The following is a 15,510-nucleotide window of genomic DNA, read 5'->3' as shown; positions in this document are numbered from 1 at the left end:
TATAATTGAATACTCATAAAACTACAGAACACGAATTCCATCTTCTCAAGTGCAACACTCCTCATTGAACATAAACTTTACATTTCAAAGCTGTTCCTAGTCGTAAAGTACTAAGTTATCGATTAATTTGTAATCATATACACAGGCAAATATATAAAAAGATGCAGTATATTTATAAACAGTGTCTTAACTGAGGCAGACCTTAATTGAGGCGCTGCATATTAATATAGGTACAGTATTGTGCAAAATTCAGCTGCACCATTAGATTTGTTTTTGGGCCGTTCTGTAATGACCAAATGTACTACATATTGAATACCACTCAGTAGAGTGCAGACCTCAGTCAATGCCAATGGTTAAAAAAAAATAAAAATAATTTAAATAGGGTGGTCTGTTTGTATAAGCCAGTCTACTTCCTGGTTGATGGCGAATGATAAAAATACAGGTGCTACCACTACATATTTTCTGTATGGGCACCTCTATCTCTACATCTTCAACAAAATATAATATGTTGTTTCATGGGATGTTTCCTTTGGTCCATGTACCATCCCTCAACAAACCTTTAACTTTATATTTTTGTCTTTTGTGTTTTAGCTCTGAAAAATAACAAGTGGCTGCATTATTCTGTTGTTTTAAATTACAAGCAGCCAACCTAATGTGACTTGTTTTGACATGAGGAGATCGATTGAAGAAGGGAGTAAAATTAGACGTTCCCATCCATATACAGGGAAGTGTGTGTGTGGGTAATCCAGCTCGCCATTACCTGAACCTGCTATGTTTTTTTTTTTTTGCCTTTCCTGTCTCTCAATCCACCCTCTGTTTCCAAACACAGCCCATACCGTATAAATAGAATGAGTGTGCTATGTGGAAACCCAGCCTTTTCTTCCACTGACCTCATCCAGGTTCTGGGCCAGTATTGTCGGCAGTCTGGGGACTCATTTGTGACGATGGCAGATAATAGGCTGACAATGCTGGTTGATTATATCCACTCTGTTTACAACTATATTTACTGAGTCACCTCTAATAATTTGATTTGGTTTCATACTGTGCGATTGGCTGGCGACCAGTTCGGGGTGTACCCCGCCTCCCACCCGAAGATAGCTGGGATAGCCTCTAGCAAGCCCGCGGCCCTAGTGAAGATGAGCGGAATGGAAGATGAATGAATGGATGAATGGTTTCATACTCTGTCAGGCTCATTAGTGACAATTAGCGTGGCCTCCGAAGAGGTGAGCCGTGTGCAGGAGAGATTAACAGGAGGGAAATGAGAGAAGTCACCTGTGAGCATGGAGCCTCCACATTGTCTGTCAAGGCATGCCCTCATGACGTTACATAACACATACCAACACACTTACAGACACACACACATAGAGGCTCAACATGCTTTTGCTCCTCTTCTATCACCATGGACCCTAACAAGCTGTTACACAACAAAACGGTCCGTTTGTTTTCCTTCACAATGACTGTAATGCAGTAATTATGATGCAGTGACAGCGGTGTGGCAATATCCATTGATTCATCTATTGCTTGCACAACCAACATTATCCCAGATTATCGCACTACTCGTCACTTTATACTGCATACACTCCTTGAAGTCCCAGCGCCCTTTGCACAATGGTCATTGCAAAATTAGTCATTCGAACTGCTCTAAGTGCTAGAGGACTCTGCATCTTTTTGCACAATTGTTTTTTGTCAATGTCTTTATGTCTCCAAAGTGTTCTGTAAATTGACTATCTGTTGTACTAGAGCGGCTCCAACTACCGGAGACAAATTCCTTGTGTGTTTTGGACATACTTGGCAAATAAAGATGATTCTGATTCTGATTCTGATCTAGTATAGTCACACTGGCAGCTAAGATAACAAGTAGTAACTTGCTAACTGGAATCCAGTCAGGCATGGTTGAACATTATTAATCTGGATCAGCACCAGATTGTGCACATTCATGCTATTGATCACAGATTTTAAACTCAAGGCCCGTGAGCCAGAAGTGGCCCTCCACATAATTTTATGTGGCCAGCAAAAGCTTGTCATAATTTTTGAAAAATTAAAAGGGGCAATTATGTAATACGATGGGACAATTGTGATGTTGTCACACAAGGAATATTTGGTAAGAGACAAGAAATGGAGCGTCCTCGCACTGTAGCCACATGCTAGTACGTAAACAAACACTGCAGCTCTACTTCTGGCTAGTAGAGGTCATGGCTAGCCATATGTTGTTGTTTTTTAAATTAAAATAATTCTGTGACCTTTAAATAGCCTCTAACTTGCTCTTCGGGTGTAAGCAACACATTAACCAATGCTATTTGTAATGTTTTATAGCATATTAATTTAAACTGTTCAAAATGTTACTGCTGCACTTGTCTGCACCGTTCATTTCCTAAAAGAAGAAAAAAAAATACATATATATATATATATATATATATATATATGTGTGTGTATTCTTGCACTGTTTTTCAAGCTTTCGTGAAAAGCTAGCCTCATTTCTGAGGAGCCGCATGGCAACGAGACTTTGACTCGAACCTGGCGTGTTTGATTGAGAACTTGCCCAGCTGTTCATTTCGGATACAGAAGATGAGGACTTTGATGGATTTGTGGATGAGGATTGATCAAAAAATAACACGAGGACATTGTTAAATACTTCAATAAAGTACAACCTCACTCAGTTTTGCTCCCGCTGCCTTTTTAAAAACATTGTTTTAGCGTGCATGCATGCTAACGTATGTTTTAAGCTAGCATATGTTTTACCATGCCTGCGCCCAATTATACGGTGCGACTTATGTATGTGTTAAATACAGAAATAGACCACGTAACTGCGGCACGGTGACCGACTGGTTAGAGCGTCTGCCTCACAGTTCTGAGGACCGGGGTTCAATCCTCGGCCCCGCCTGTGTGGAGTTTGCATGTTCTCTCCGTGCCTGGGTGGGTTTTCTCCGGGCACTCCGGTGTCCTCCCACATCCCCAAAACATGCATGAATTGGAGACTCTAAATTACCCGTAGGTGTGAATGTGAGTGCGAATGGTTGTTTGTTTGTATGTGCCCTGCAATTGGCTGGCAACCAGTTCAGGGTGTACCCCGCCTCCTGCCCGATGACAGCTGGGATAGGCTCCCGCACGCCCGTGACCCTAGTGAGGAGAAGCGGCTCAGAAAATGGACGGATGGATGGACCCCGTAACTGAGACTGCGCCTTTTAATGCTGTGCGCCTTATGGTCGTGAAAATACGGTACATGAAAGAAATGCTAATGGAATATAAACCCAGTAAGGCTCTGAGATCAACAGACTCAGGTCAAATACTTGAACACGGAGTCCAAAGCAAACATGGTGAAGCAACATTTAGCTATAATGCTGCACACAAATGGAATAAATTGCCAACAGAAGTGAGCCCCAAGTGTGAGCCCCAAGTGTGAATGTTTTTAAGTCCAGGTTAAAATTGAAGCGTATTTCCACTTTTAAATTAAATTTATTTCACGGTACGCTGTTTTAATTGTACTTTTATTTATTATTTTTTCTTTTTGTTTTAAATGTCTATAAGCTGTTTTTTTCTTTGTTTTTGAAATGGTTTTAATTATGTAAAGCACATTGAGTTACCTTGTGTATGAAATGCGCAATATAAATGCATTCTGTTTAATCTGATACTGTTTACACAAACAATAAGGAGTGTTTATTTGTATTTTGTTGCCTTACTGTACATAATGAGAACCTAAGTGTGAAGTTAAAACCGATGTACATACTGAACCATGATTTTTGACATACCGTTACACCACAAGCAATTATCAATTTATTGTACATAGTTTCACCCGTATATTTGATCCCCCTGAGGGCAACTAACTATAATGTGGCCCTGTGATGCAAACATCTTTTATACCTTTGCTATAGATAAACACTTCCAGCATATTGTATGTCCTCTGCATGATCAGATCCACACCAAAATATGTATGTTTTTTTTTTCCTTATTCCTCCATAAAGTTTCGTTTTGATATATGAAGTCAAATTTGTTCCTTAAAAAAAAGCAAACAAACCTGTTAGCACCTGTTAGGGTGTAGCCCAAGGTTGGAATGGTTTTTAAAATGTTGGTGTGCTGTAGGTATTTGTTTCTCCAACTATACTTTAGCAAGCAGCGGTTTCTGCAATCAACATGCTGCGCTTTGACGAGAACGAAGCAGCAGTTTTCAATGAACGGTCTTTATTATTATACTGCCCGAGGGCTCTATCCTGGTAACAGCCAGTTAAGTGCTGCTGTAACATAACATCATGTCAACTTAAGTCAACATGAACAATTATAACTCAAGAACACAAATAGAAGGATCAACTGTCTCTAACATGATTTATTATGAAGCAGGGGGAACAATTCTATTGTGTCTCAATCTACAATTATATTCAGATTTACACCAACATTTAATGTGCTCTTGTTCAGCATGTGGAAACTCTTTGTAAACCTCCATGCAAATTGAGTAGTTTTTGCATATTCCTGCTAAAACATATTAAAATACATAAACAAATAAACATGCTTGGGCAGAGACAATAAATCAATTAAAAGGTGAAATTACAAACATCTTGTATATAAAAAGCTACTAAATTAATACAAAAAGGAATTTGACGAAACAGAAATTGACTTTAGGATTTTGCAATTGTGATTGTAATTTGTAAAACCAAAAGCAGCCTGTTTATTTCAATATTTCAACATGTGCCACACAGATATCCCCTACAATATTTTGTGGCCTGACTTCCTGCCTTGCTGAGGTGAAAAAATATTATTGCATGAGTTTAGCGATATACAAGACTTGCTTGCTTACTTGATAAAAACAGAATGTGATGAGGTCACTGTAAGCAATCTCACAGTGCATTGAGACGATAGCTTCTTTCAACAGACTACATGAACTACATGAAAAATCTTTCCTGCCAAAACCAACATTTCTCAAAGTGTTCAGTTTCACAGTTGGTCCTTGCCAACAGAAAACCGCAAGATTTATCGAAGAAGAATTCTCCTATATCCTTTAAGCTAGACCAACACAGTACTTCCTCTTTTTGCCCTTATCTCCTATCGTCTCTTAGCCCGTTTGTTCCTTCCTCTGGCACAAAGCCAGGTTTCAGAGGGGAGGTGAAGGTGGAGGAGGAGAGGTTGGGTGTCAGGTGTTGTCAAGAGGCCCACTGCGCTACTCCCCTCCACTCAGCCTTTCTTTCTAACAAAGGAAGCCGTTTATTCAGAGGTAATTATATATGGTATTAGAGATGCAATAGCTGAATTAAAAAAGGGATTACCATCGTGCTCCTGAGTTTCATGCAAGAGTCAGGCATCTTCCAAAGGTTCTGGCATTCACTGAATGTTTTGATCTTCATTTCTGCTGGAATACGTTCAGACAATTGCTCATTCACAGTACCATCAAAGCTAGTCACTGAGGCGAGTCCTTTCTTGTGGACCTTCATGTCTATGTTTTTTTTTTGTATCACCTGTGTAGCCTTTTATGCTCAAACACTGAATGAATTTTAGACAGACATTGTTGTTAATAGAAGTACAGTCCCCAGATGTTCCCCATAGAGATCCTTATTAGACTCCAATGTAAGTGCATCGTTTGCAGGAAAAAGGTGAATGATGGATGGACATTGAAACCACTACTACTACAACTAAACAGGCCCATATTTCACACTGAGTAAGTCGGTTTGTGGGTAAATTGCGACAAGATCATCATTATTTCAGTATTTTTGTTTAGTGGTCTTCAATGAGAATTTTCTCATGTAAAATGGGTGCCTTGGCTTAAACAACTAATACATTAAATAAAGCTCCATAGTGGGCACATGACACTGCTCATCCATGACATCTTGTCTAACACATAAAAAGTTAAATAATGCACGCTGTTATACTATTTACCAATTAGCAAGTCTGACATGATTACCTGCTGCGATTGCACAAAAAAAAGAGGTTGTTACCATGGTAGCGCAATAGTCGAGTGATAAACGAATTGAAACATTACATTAGTGTGAAGGGGGAGTGTTCACAACACCACTTATATAATGTGTCTGGAAAAATATATAAGCTTGAGTGATGTGGACTTCACCCTGTGGTACCTGAGTCAGCATTTTGTCACAGATAACACTTATCTGGTGTTATAGCTTTAAATGCTGCTTGATCTCAGCTGGTGTTTCTCGTCCTTTATGACAACTGGATCAATGTGACTCTCAATTCTGCATGCATGATTTTATTGCATTTTTTTACTTTCCCAAGTGTGTATAGCCTCATGCCTGGATTTAACCACGTTAGCAATCAGTGTTATCATTTGGTTGTTAATGTGTAGCACGTTATGAGGTTATGAAACCGAATTGAGGCCTGTTCTCCTTGTCACCGTGCAAACTATGGTCATTAAGGTTATGCATGATTAGATGTAATAATGCATTATAGCTACAAGCAGTAAGACGGAGATCATGACTCAAATTCTGAAAGTCACTACGGAATATGATTGACAGCACAGCTAGGTGCCGATGCGTGGAGGATTACATAAACAAAGAGCGTTAATTATTGATATTATCTCGTGCCACTTAATTCGGTACACCGCCACAGAGGTCCAATACAAGAGCTGTATCACTTTTACGGATAATGTTTGATTTAGATTTTCACTGTCACTCATTTTACAGTTTTGTTATGTTGTAGTTTGCAGTGTTGGAAAAACACACTACACTGTGAGATATTTCTAATGTGGTGGTTACCTTATTTATTTCCACTGCAGTGATCAGTGTTATTTTTGTGAAGGCAGAATTTGTGGATGGGTTTTCTTGAAAACATATTATTAAAAAGAATAGCACATTCTTTTAAGACACTCAAGGCGCAAGACAAGCAAAAAAGGAAGAAATAATTAAACTTACTCTGGTGTTTTCTGGACAGGATGCTCAAGGTGACCAACATGTGGGGGACAGATGCATCGACCAGCCGCCGATCAGCAGACACAAAACCCTAGCAGGAATAGTGTAGCAGTTTGTATCGCAGCAGAGCTGTTTAATCCCAAGCCTGCGAGCGTTCCTGCAGATCCCTTAACACCACATGCACAAACACACAGAGTTGTTGTTGGTTCCCAGGAGTCGTCGTTGAGAAGGGAATGCGGGAGCAGGTGAGTGACAGATGCCTCCCAGGTAATTCAATACGTGAGGGGAGGAGCTCCTTTGGCACTTTAGTGAGGGTGGGGTGGTCGTTGTGCATGTGAGGTGGCCACAGGTTTTATGATGAGAGTTTGAATGGGTGTGATGCAACTGACTTAGAGCAAAGCAAAGCAAAGCAAATGTATTTATATAGCACATTTCATACACAAGGTAACTCAACGTGCTTTACACGATTAAAAGCGTTTAAAAAAAAAAAAAAAAACTGCTGAAAAACATTTAAAACAAAGAGAAATAAACAAATGAAATAAAACAGCATACAGTGCAAGAAATATCATTTAAAAGTGGAAATGCTCTAAAAAGCATGGGGGGGAAACAAGAGTTTTTAACCTGGACTTAAAAACATGCACACTTGGGGCTGATGTTACTTCTGTTGGCAACTTATTTCATTTGTGTGCAGCATAAGAGCTAAATGCTTCTTCACCATGTTTGCTTTGGACTCTATCCTCCACTGCCTGTTAGTTCCGGGAAGTCGTCGCCTCAGTATTGACACTAGTTTGTGACTCACCGGCCGACTCTCGTACTTCCAGGTTTTGTGATTTGAAAGTAACTATCCAAGACCCGCATCTGTACTCACCCGATTGTGTTCTTCTCCGTCTCCAGTGTTCCTTTCCTTGCCTTCCCCGTCTCGCTGACTGCTCCAGCCACGCCCCCTAGCAACCCCACCTGCTTATGTTCCCGCTTCTTGCTCGCTCCTTGTCCCGACGGTCCACCACCTCGCCTTGTAAATCATTACCCTGAGCCAACCTGTAATGAACCATTCTAAATTTACTCCCTCTGCCTCAGTCTGCTCTTGGGTCCAATCCAACTCACATCCGACTTCGCATCGTGACAGATGTAACATTCCATGTTCTTCCGTATCTTGGGGGAATGACGAAGCCAACAGATCCTCATCATCTGCAAAAAGCAGAGACGTAACACTGAGCCCGCCAAACCAGACCCCTTCAATGCTTTGTCTGAAATTCTATCCACGACGGTTATGAACAGAATCGGTGACAAAGGGCAGTCTTAGCAGTGTCCAAATCACAATGGAAATCCAAGTGATTGCCGGCAATGCAGACCAAACTCTGACACCAGTGGCACAGGGATCAAGCAGTCCTGAGCATCCCCCACAGGACTCTCTGAGGGGTACGGTTGAATGCCTATCAGAATCATCACAATCATCTTTATTTTGCCAAGTATGTCCAAAAAACACTCTAGGAATTTGTCTCCTGTAGTTAAAGCCACTCGAGTACGCCAACAGACAGTCAATTGACATAGAATACTTTTGAGACATAAAGACATTGAGCAATAAAAGGTTGCTAGTCATTTTTTTTTGACAATTGTGCAAAAAGATTTATAGTCCTCTAGCAATTAGAGCAGTTTGAATGATTAATATAGCAATAGTCCGGTGCAATGACCATTGTGCAAAGGGCGCCGAGACTTCAAGGAATGTGTGCGGTTTTAAGTGACTACTAGTGCGATCAACTGGGACGATGTCGATTGTGCAAATGTTGCAGATACTCCTCAGTCAGTGTGCAAGTGGTGCAGATGCTACTCTGGCATGAGTGGCCAGTATCGGTCAACAACAGCTATGCAAATAGTGCAGCGTGGCAAGACTACTACAGTGAATGCACGAGTAATGTATAATTGGCCCGACAGAAATGTGACAACAAACTCAAGACAAAGAATTGGCAGCATGTTGCAATGGAATTGTAAGTTAGCTGTTTAAGTTGATGGCAAGAGGGAAGAAGCTGTTGGAATGTCTGCTAGTTTTAGTTTGCATTGTTTGGTAGCCCCTACCTGAGGGAAGGAGCTGGAAGAGCTGGTGACCAGGATGTGAAGGGTCCAAGAGGATTTTGCACGCTCTTGTCTTAGTTCTGGCAGCGTGCAAGTCCTCAAGGGTGGGTAGGGGGGTACCGACAATCCTTTCAGCAGTTTTGATTGTCCGTTGCAGTCGGAGTTTGTCCTTTTTTGTAGCAGCACCAAACCAGACTGTGATGGAAGAAGAAAGGACTGATTCGATGACCGATGTATTTTATTAAAATGCTTTATGTTTTCGTCATGTATTTGAGAAATATTGAGCCTGAACAGCTCCAGGCATGGCACACTTGCGTGCTGTTATATTCTACTGCGTATTTTTATAGTTTTGATAGTTTATATAATTGTGATGTGATACTGGTGGTACAGTGTTAACATGTAGATTAAGTCGGGTAAATTCCCATTGAAGGCCCAGGTACCAAATGTACAGCCCGTCACTAGCTTTCATGTTCTGTGAAATGTCAAAAGTAAGGCGAGAGACGTAAGAAGAGAGGGTTAATCAGTTTGCGTCCTCTGTGTAAAAAAATAAAATAATGCAACAATGCAGTCTCCCTGTGGAAAACTCATCATCATCATCATCATTATTATTATTATCATTAGTAGTAGTAGTAGTAGTAGTAGTACTAATGCAGCCCTATGGGGGGCACAAGCCAGTGCAGACTGTAGGCCGGTCTCAAGCCTGGATAAATGCAGAGGGTTGCGTCAGGAAGGCCATCCGGCTTAAAACTTTACCAAACAAATATGAGCATTCATCTAAAGTATTCCATACCGGATGGGTCGTGGCCCGGGTTAACAACGTCCGCCCCCGGCACCGTTAACCTGCAGAGCTCCGGTGGAAATTCAGCTACTGTGGGTCGAAGATGTAGGAGAGGTTTAAAGCGGGTTCTTAGGCAGAAAGAGAAGAGGAAAGCTCAAAGCCTAGAATTGAATGTGGAGACTTTGAACGTTGGGACTATGACAGGAAAAGCTCAAGAGTTGGTTGACATGATGATTAGGAGAAAGCAGGTTGGAACGTGTGGAGGAAGGTGTCAGGTGTGTTATGTGACAGAGGAGTCTCTGCTAGGACGAAGGGCAAAGTTTATATGACAGTGGTGAGGCCAGCCATGTTGTACGGATTAGAGACAGTGGCACTGAAGAGACAACAGCAAGCAGAGCTGGAGGTGGCGGAAATGAAGATGTTGAGGTTAGCTCTCGGAGTGACCAGGTTGGATAAAATTAGAAATGAGCTCATCAGAGGTTAGATGGTTAGATGTTTTGCAGACAAAGTTTGAGAGAGCAGACTTCAATGGTTTGGACACGTCCAGAGGAAAGAGAGTGAGTATATTGGTAAAAGGGTGACGATTATGGAGCTGCCAGGCAGGAGAGCTAGAGGAAGAGCAAAGAAAAGGTTGATGGATGCAGTGAGGGAAGACATGAGGGCAGTTGGTGTTAGAGAAGAGGATGCAGGAGATAGGCTTACATGGAAAAGGATGGCACGCTGTGGCGACCCCTAACGGGACAACCCGAAAGGAAAAGAAGACTTCTTCTGTTGTATTTTAAGTTTTTTAAGATGTCAACATTTAATCACCACTGACAAAGTTCTTAAAGCAGAAGTTAAAAAAAAAAAAAAAGGAAAATATCATTGTCTTCAAAAAATGCTTGTTGTGTTTGTTTGTATGAGGACTGCACACAAATCATGAACAGTAAAGATACGTAGCACTGATGCTAATGTTAACATAACACAAATGGTTGAATTATTATTATTAGTAGTAGTAGTACTAGTAATAATAATATTAGTAGTAGTTTTTTAGTAGTATTAGTAGTAGTAGTACTAGTAATAATAATAAGAATAAGAATAAATTGCTATTTAAAAATCACTTCTCATACATACTGCATACCAGCAGTGAGGGGCCATGTAAAAGGGGAGAGTGTGATGAAAGCAAGTCCAAACAAAAGTTTGACCCATGCGCTTGACTGATGCTCAAGCCCTCTATGTGATTTGTTTTGATGAGAGTTACCATGGGGTTGAATCATTACCTGAAACTGTCAGTGCTGAGAAATCACCCGTTTGAGGAATGTCAGGTAAAAAAGTGCCAGGAAATACCTGTATAATTAGTTTACAAGATGTAATCTACTTAAGAGTCCTGAAGTTATTGTCACTATTATTATTATAGTCTGATATGGACGTTTAAAAAAGCTGTAGACAGCCAAATTATAATACAGTAACAAATATATTATGTGTTAATTTGACATGTAGTAAATGCAATCATTTACCACATCCCAATGGACCAACTGTATTAACTGTATTCACCCTTTTGCTGTACTTTGAAACTTAATGAGATTTTTTTTTTTTTAGTCGTCTTTATCAGAGCAACTGCGCCCTCTGTCGGACGATTGGTGATAGAAATCACAGATCATAAACTAGAGTATGGGCAAGGCGAATGCGCATTGGAAAATAAAATACAATGCACGTTACTTGGTCTTGACCTTCCTGAAATGTTTTTCACTGTCCAATCATTTGCTATAAAGCACATACATTTACACACAAATCAAAATTGAACTAAAAATTACAATAATGAAACATTGCAACGGTGAGGTAATAAAGACTTTGAGACTCGTGAGTCTTATTTGACCATGCTGGCATCTTTTTTTTTGCCCAGGGAGGAAAGCTTGAGGATGTGGTAGCATTACATTGTGTATAGTGTCACTTGAATGAATACCACCAATCTGATCAATAATTCAAATTTAGGCTCAAAAAGAGAAGATAAAGGGAAAGAACAGCTCATGCGATGCTAATTACTCAGATATAAATGGAGGCTGTATTGTCAGTTTCTGTGATAAGGAAGTACTGGGACTGTTAATTGTTTAAAGTTTGGATTTTTATTGAAGGACATTCTTATTTTTTGGGGGTTTTTTTGTTGTTGGCCTTTGAAAAAAGATTTACATAAAAAAGAAAGGTAGTTAGAGATAGATAAATAGAAGATGGAGAGAGAGGAGAATTCATGTTATCTATTTAAATGCAAAACAACAAACAAATACCACTGATGTCTTTTATCGCAAATTGGATTTCTCGTGTTTAGAATATTAAAGTTTGTTTATTCCAGATTCAGTGTTTAAGCAAAATTTAAGTTTGTTGTAATATGATTAACTTCAACGCTACCTTTCTGTAGAGAATGGAAACATGCACATCGCAGTGATTTTTCATTAAATATTGAGTTTGGCCCGCGACGTTGTATTTGAATTTGAGTTTGACACCCCTGTGTAGATGTCATGCTGTTAGAAATGCTCTCACAGCCCGTGAGACATTTTCCTGTGTTTTTATAAATGAACTGAAAGTAGATCATGTTTATGCAAAGAACAAAATATGTGAGCTTGCTGACACGGTGGACAATGACAGAGTGGACATTTTTGACTGATGTTAGCATTTAATAAGTAGCTGGTGGACCTTTACTTCGCAATGTGATTCACGTAGCAAGCTGACTGTGTCCTGTTTAACAAATAAATGTAGAATTTCTGGAAGGATTTTCAGATGAACTGATATTTCACTATGACATGGTGAACATGTTTAGCTTTACAACATCTAACTTCACATGATATGATGAGAATTTCTAAATGTGACTGTAAATATTTACTCTGCAATTAGCCACTGGTTCAGCCTCCGTTGAAGAAAGACAAAATGGTGGTTTCAATGTAACAGAAAACATCAGAGGGTTTGCAAAGAGGCAGTTGCACCATAATGACAGGGTGGACAGCAATTTCAGGGAAACATGCAAACTGTTAAATATAATTGTGAAAATAGAATAGACATGATCTAAATGACTTGTTTGATCAACTGACTTGTTGTGGACAATAGAAACAAAAAAAAAAGAAAGATTTGATTTAGTATTATTTAACCACATATTACAGACACTTTAGTGAGCAGAGCATGCCGAAATCCTGGTCACCCAATATTAAAATGGAACAAAAAGAAGGAAGCACATTTGAAGAGATTTGTCATCGTACTGGCATGTGTACGAATTTTGGCCACTTAGACCTCAGCGTCCTTACTCTAATGCATTTTCATGATGACTGATGAGGACACCGTAGACACTTCATAGTGATCTTGACCCTGGCTTGGTATTTACACAATTTGCTGTTTACAAGACGCCTCTAGCCACACATGTATACGGACATACTGTACGTGATTATATGAGAGCGATAAGAGATGGAGAATAGCAAAATGAACTGCCTTAACATGGCCAGCTGTTTCATTGTCCCCCTCAGCATCTATCTGGCTCTCTGTCTCGCTTGTCCTCTCAAACAATCTGCATAGTGTGGCCGCAAGAAGGGAGGTGTTGTTTGCCTTGAATGGAGGAAAAGCAGGGGGTGAAGGGGGTGAAGAGGGAGATGCTCCAGCTGTGGGGGGGACAAGACAACACAACAGCATCTCACATGTGGCAAAGGGGAGGTGGGCGTCCAGGCTGCGGGGGCTGCACACAGTGGCATTGTTATGGGGGTGGGGGTGCAAGCTGATAAGAGTCAGAGAAATGGATCATTCCCTTCAAGTCCTCCCCTCCTCGCGGGACCTTAACGCAAAACACTCCTGTTGATGTAAGCTGCGGAGGCCCCGCAGATGTGTTTTAAATCATGAAACTACATAAAAGAATTATGTTTTATGGTTTTTATTAGATAACATGTCTTATCTGCAGTCAATCCAATGAATTTTTCCGAGTGAAACATAACTTGTTGTGACGGTATGAAGTTTCGTGCACACGTTCCCTCCCCCAGATGTGATGTAAGGATATTTGTTCTGGAAGATTTACAGAGTTAAACCCAAGTCAAGTGTTTAATAGGATAAGCATAAAATTGATTATTCAACTATAAGAACGGTCCACGGGAGCAATTTAAATGCTTTTCACAGCGTGAAAAACATTCCGATACAAAATCAATGTTTGGGAAAAATGTGAAAAATATATACATGTTTCTAAAATTACACAGTTTCATAATGCATGAGTGTACTGGTCAAGGCAAGCAGCACAGCATTACAAATTATGCATTATAAACATACATACAACGAAATTGAGTCAATGAGCGCAATACTGTACTGTGCAGAACTCTGAAGCCGCCACTTTAAGGACCTTTTCCATGTCAGTCATTTTGGCACACTACAACAGTTACGAGTTCGAGGAGAGATCTAATTAGTGTTCCATTTGGAAGGAGGCAGCTTCCTACAACGTTACTTGATCCTGTTTTCTTCCCCCAGCTGTTTTTTGCCTTGGCGCTATAGTATTTGGTTGTAGTTAACATGACAGCGTCGCAGTTGAGAGGCTCTGGCTTCGAATCCCGGCTCTGGTGTAGAGTTGAAGCTCCGGCTTCCTTTCGCATCCCAAGATTGTGTTAGATCGTGTTAGATTCACTGAAGACCCGAAATTGTCCCAAAAATGTGAATGTGTTTGTGAATGCTTATTTGTCAATGCCAGGGGGTCACCAACACAATGCCCGCGGGCCAAAGGACATAGGACACTTGCAGATATTTATAAGAATAAATTGTTTCATATCGATATGTATTTGTTTCCTACTTTGTGAAATCACTGTTGATAATTATAGTGAGCAATCATTAACATGATCAGTGTCTTTACAAAGATGAATAGCCATCCATCCATTTTCTACGATGCTTATCGTTACTAGAGCGGCGGGGGAGCTGGAGCCTATCCTAGCTGACTTTGGGCGAAAGGTGGCCTCCACCGTGAAACTGGTCGCCAGCCAATCGCAGTGCTACAGAAACGCAAAATAGTATGTTTAGTTAGCTTTTTACACGGTCCGACCGTTGCTCGGTAAAATGTGTCATTTTTGGTTCGCCATTTCCGGTATAGCTGCAAGCAAGCGCGGAACCTGGGATTGTCGCCGGTTAACCCGAAATTTAAAACATCAAATAATGAATAATGGAGCAAAATGTGAGCGGGGCCGATAGATGAGCTTTGTGTCATCTCCTGTATTAGTGGCTTGGGTGAAAATGGCTTTTTTCAAATAAAAACCTTACAGCTTTAAAGGCAATTTGGGCAAATGTGTTATTTCAGAAGTGTGTTGCCTTTCGCATTAATCAGGAGTGAAGAAGTAGCTCTCATATTCAAAAAGCTTGGTGACCTCTGGTCTCGGCAATTGGCTCGCGACCGGTCCAGGGCCCAATGTCTGCTGGGATAGGCACCAGCACACCCGCAACCCTAATGAGGACAACCAAAACAAATGGACGGACGGACGGATGGAACTGCTTGGCATGAAAATATTAGGTAAAATATGTTATTTTTTTGGTTTGTTTGTTTACATTTCACTGCTTTCGTAGGTGGAAAAAAGTGTCATGTACGCCACAGCAATTACTTGCCACTTTCGACTTATTGAATTGTCTTGAGTAAACCTCATCAGTCAGGTTGTTCTGCTCCCAAGTGACTTCAAACCCTAAAGTTCAATAAAACGTCAAGTGATGTTTTAGACTTGAGCAAACTGTGGTGCTTCTGACTCTGTCCATTTGCAGCCCATCCCTCACCTGCTATCGGCTCCTCTCCTCCGACCACCCTCTCGCCCCCTCCCCGCACACATCCTCTCCGAGAGGGAGCGGCAG

General features: G+C 40.6%; 1 protein-coding gene across 3 annotated transcripts in view; it reads right to left on the bottom strand.

The window, feature by feature from the left end:
- The window catches only part of eps8l2 (EPS8 signaling adaptor L2), a 33,353-nt gene extending 25,589 nt beyond the window's left edge, over positions 1 to 7,764 (bottom strand). For 2 of the 3 annotated variants that reach the window (XM_061676943.1, XM_061676942.1), the window contains exon 1: positions 6,849 to 7,064. The gene's annotated coding sequence lies outside the window, so the exon portion shown is untranslated. Of the gene's footprint in view, positions 1 to 6,848; positions 7,065 to 7,713 lie in introns of those variants that run through there. The other variant, XM_061676944.1, reaches the window with a different exon arrangement.
- Positions 7,765 to 15,510: the final 7,746 nt, after the last annotated feature.

Source organism: Phycodurus eques, chromosome 5 (genome assembly GCF_024500275.1).
Source record: "Phycodurus eques isolate BA_2022a chromosome 5, UOR_Pequ_1.1, whole genome shotgun sequence".
In the NCBI taxonomy this organism is placed as follows: domain Eukaryota; kingdom Metazoa; phylum Chordata; class Actinopteri; order Syngnathiformes; family Syngnathidae; genus Phycodurus; species Phycodurus eques.
The sequence above is the reverse complement of the archived record's forward strand: the minus strand, read 5'-3'. Positions and strand labels throughout refer to the sequence as shown.